The 4,107-nt window shown below is 39.6% G+C and overlaps 1 non-coding gene across 1 annotated transcript; it reads right to left on the reverse strand.

Moving 5' to 3' along the window:
* Nucleotides 1-3,221: 3,221 nt before the first annotated feature.
* On the reverse strand, nt 3,222-3,325 carry LOC129403985 (small nucleolar RNA SNORA65). Its single transcript, XR_008629603.1, has one exon. It is a non-coding gene; the product is annotated as a small nucleolar RNA SNORA65 (small nucleolar RNA).
* Between the last annotated feature and the right edge of the window lie 782 nt (nt 3,326-4,107).

Genomic DNA, 4,107 nt, shown 5'->3' on the forward strand with positions numbered 1-4,107 from the left:
TATATATATATATATATATATATAGACCATAGCCAAGGAAAACAGGGCCTAGGAGTACTGGTCAATGGCTGGAATCAACCACAAGTGTGTGTGGGGTGGAGGATAGATAAAATAGAAATGGAACCAGTATCCCCTGAGTACTGCTAGGAGTAACTGGAGTAATTCCTGAGTGCAGAGCCAGGAGTAACCCCTGTGCTTTGCTGGGTGTGACCCAAAAAGCAAAAAAAAAAAATGTGGGGGGGACCAGTATGATAATAATAGCTGGAAATGATCACGCTGAACAAGAACTGAGTGTTAAAAGTAGGTAAAAAGATATTTCTGACAAGCTTTCAGTATCCGTACTGCAAACTACAATGCCCAAAAGGGGAGGAGAGGCACTAGAGAGGGGGTGGGGCTAATGGGAGGGGAAATTGGGGACACTGGTGCTGAGAAATGTACACTGGTGGAGTGATGGGTGTTGGAACATTGTATGATGAAACCTAGTCATGAACAACTTGTAAGGGTCTCACAGTGACTCATTTTTTTAAATCCATGTCTTATCTATATAGTAGTGCTGTAGCACTGTAGCACTGTTGTCCAGTTGTTCATTGATTTGCTTGAGCGGGCACCAGTAACGTCTCCATTGTGAGACTTGTTGTTACTGTTTTTTTTGCATATCGGATACAACACGGGTAGCTTGCCAGGCTCTGCTGTGTAGGTGGGATACTCTTAGTAGCTTTCCGGGCTCTCTGAGAGGGACGGAGGAATCGAACCTGGGTCAGCCGCATGCAAGGCAAATACCCTACCCGCTGTACTATCACTCCAGTCCCTGTGCTATAGTGGTGTTAGCTTTACATTTTCTGAATTACAGGCAATGTTTGTTTGTTTGTTTGTTTGTTTGTTTGGGAGGTCACACCTAGGAATGCTCAGAGGATGCTTCTGGCTCTACACTCAGGAATTATCCTTATGGTGCTTGGGGGAGCATGTGAGATGTCAGGGATTGAACCCTGCCATCAGCCTTGCATATGGGCTTGCGTAACATGTGGGCTAAACCCATATGCCTGGCTATTGCCAGGGACTGAACCCTGGAGTCAGCATTGCAGGGCAAGCATCTTACCCCCTGTACTATCTCTCCAGCTCTATGGACATTGTTTTTTGGTTTTTTTTTTTAATGTTTCCTATGTTTGTTTCTGTTTTTGTTGGTTTTCCCTTACTGTTAAGATACGTAAAGAATATAGCATATAAGAAAGACACTGACATGAGTCACATTGTCACATGAGTGACAATGATACCAAACAAATAGATGCCCTATCTTATTTCCTGACTTGTTGTTTAGACATTCAGCAACTATAAGAGATCCTTCTAAAGACATAGTTGATAGTAAAAACAAGGTGGAAGGACATGCCATGTTACAGAACACAGATGGAAAAATAGTCTTTGAAAAAGTTGACAAGTCAGTAAATTTATATTTAAAGAGAGAAAATAACTGAATGAATTTTTAAATTATTGGAAGAGAAGAAAGGAAGAATCTTTGAGGAAAATTAAACAAGAAAGAAAGAAAAAAATATTGTATTTTAAGAGACAGTCTAGGCAATGTTGTAAACTGATACGCTGACCTGATTCAAAAACCAATTTTGAGGTGGAAAGAGAAAATATGTCATAAAAGCATGACCAGGTAGATTCATGTGACATTTCCTATCCAGTGTTTTTAAAATCTTGCTTTGTGCACACATAGTTTGTGTGCCAGGAAAAATCGTTGGAGTCGTTTTTTTACTGTTCAATACCTTTGAACTACCAGTGTATAATTGCTTATATCATAAGATATGGTTTTGAGCACATAGACCAAGATTTATGAGTGTGGAAATGGTAAAATCTTAGGTAAATGTTACACTGTAACCAATTTAACAAGGCTTAGCTGTAAAAATTTATGGGGCTGTTTCTATTTCAGGAGGAAAGATTTATATGCCAATGGCTTAGAATGACACCTACTGGATTTACATCCACGAGTAAGAGCTGGATAACATAAACTTATTGAATGAAAGGCTGATTTCAGGGATAACATTCCAATTTCATAAACAAGGGTCAAGAGGGTGCTGTAACCCTCTCTGATGAATTAGGGTGACAGTTTCTAAAGGAGGTCGGCTACCCAGTGTGCAGACTTCCAACTTAACTAGATTAATTCCAGAGAGATTTTGAAACAGTTTCTGATGTTTGAAATAATTTTTAAAAATGTAAAATATGTCTTTCTGGCCCAGAAAGATAGTACAACTTTAGCAGTAGGAAAACACTTGCTTTGCACATGGCCAACCCAGGTTTAATCCTTAACACCAACATAGGGTCACCTAAGCCCCGCCAGATGTCGTTTAGTCCAGAGCCAATTCCTACCAAAATCCCAGAAATACACAGAGGAATCAAAATAGCTAAACAATTTTTAAAAGAAAAGCAAAAGAAAATTTTCTACCCACTACACTAATAAGAATGTGTGCTCTGAAAATATTTTTAAAGATGGCAGCCTGAGAGAGGCAGAGACATATGGGGCAGAATGCCACAATGGATAATCCAGAAATATACCCACATAAATATGTTTAAGGGATATGCTTCTGCATATATACATGTATGTATATAATTTTAAACTACATATTACATAGAAATATATTATTGTGCTTAATGTATAAAACAGAGTTTGTTATCATAATGCTTTAAAGTATAGAATTCAGGAATCAGGGATGTATTAATACAATTGCCTTGCATATGTGAAACCCTGGGTTAGATCCCTGGAACAACAGCAACAATTAAAAACTCCATAAAGTATAGAATTTAGAAGCATTGATATGTTCACAATTGTGTAACCATTGCTACTATTTCCGAAATTTCATTACCCCCAAAATAGAAACTATATTTCTATTAGCAATAACTAACTCCCCATTTCTTACTTCCCTCAAACTTGACTTTATTTATCTATGTGCATTTGATACTTCTTAATACTTTTATATATATACTATATGACTTACTTCAGTTAGTATGTTTTCAAGATTTGTCCATGATGTAGCGTATATTAAGACTTTCTGTGGCTAAATAAATATTCTGTAATTCCACATTTTGTTCACCCATTCCTCTGTTGATGGACAGTTGGTGTGTTTCCATCATTTGGCTTTTGTGAATAATGCTGCAGCAAACATTTATACACCAGTAACTAAGTCCTAGTGTTCAATTTCCTACCACCACAAAACACACCCCATTCAGGCTGTTCCCATGGTTTCAGCACAGAGCCATCCTATGAAGAACAGCCCTGTTTCCTAAACTGGGGTTTAGTCTCAACTCACCACTGGATTGCACTAGTGGCAGGGCATTCCCTTTTGCTCTCTCTCTCCTCTTGGGTGTTGTGGTTTGCAAAGTAGGTACTGAGTGGCCATCATGTTTGGCCTATAGTCTACTTTCAGCTCGCATCTCCCATCCCGAGCGGGTCCTCCAAGCACCCAAGTAAAGGTGATCCCTTCTCTATCTGGGCTTCCTTTCCCCCAGCATGTGAGGCCGGCTTCCAAGCCATGGTGCAATCCTCATGGTACTTATCTCTACTATTTTTGGGTGTAAGTCTCCCATTCTGTTACTTTATACTCCACAAATGAGTGCAATTTTTCTATGTCTGTCCCCGCTGATAACATAGATTTATAAGGCAACCTTTACCTGCTTTCTGTTTCTCTGTCTGAACATATAATACCATTCAGTTATCACATCATAACTTCTCTACAGAGTAATGTTAAAAGTATCTAAGCCTCACACAAAGGCTTAAAATACACCCCTCTGTAGCTGGAAGACTGCTTCATGAGCAGAGGGGAGAAGGCAGATGGAATAGAGAAGGGATCACTAAGAAAATGATGGCTGGAGGAATCAGTCGGGATGGGAGATGCGTGCCAAAAGTAGATAATGGAACAAATATGATGACCTCTCAGTGTCTGTGTTGCAAGTCATATTGCCCAAATGTAGAGAGAGAGTATGGGGAATATTGTCTGCCATGGAGGAAGGGGGAGGGTGGGAAAGGGGGGGTACATCGGGGATATTGGTGGTGGGAAATGTGCACTGGTGGAGGGATGGGTGCTTCATCATTGTGTGATTGTAACCCAAACATGA

Source organism: Sorex araneus, chromosome 3 (assembly GCF_027595985.1).
Source record: "Sorex araneus isolate mSorAra2 chromosome 3, mSorAra2.pri, whole genome shotgun sequence".
NCBI classification, from domain to species: Eukaryota; Metazoa; Chordata; class Mammalia; order Eulipotyphla; family Soricidae; genus Sorex; species Sorex araneus.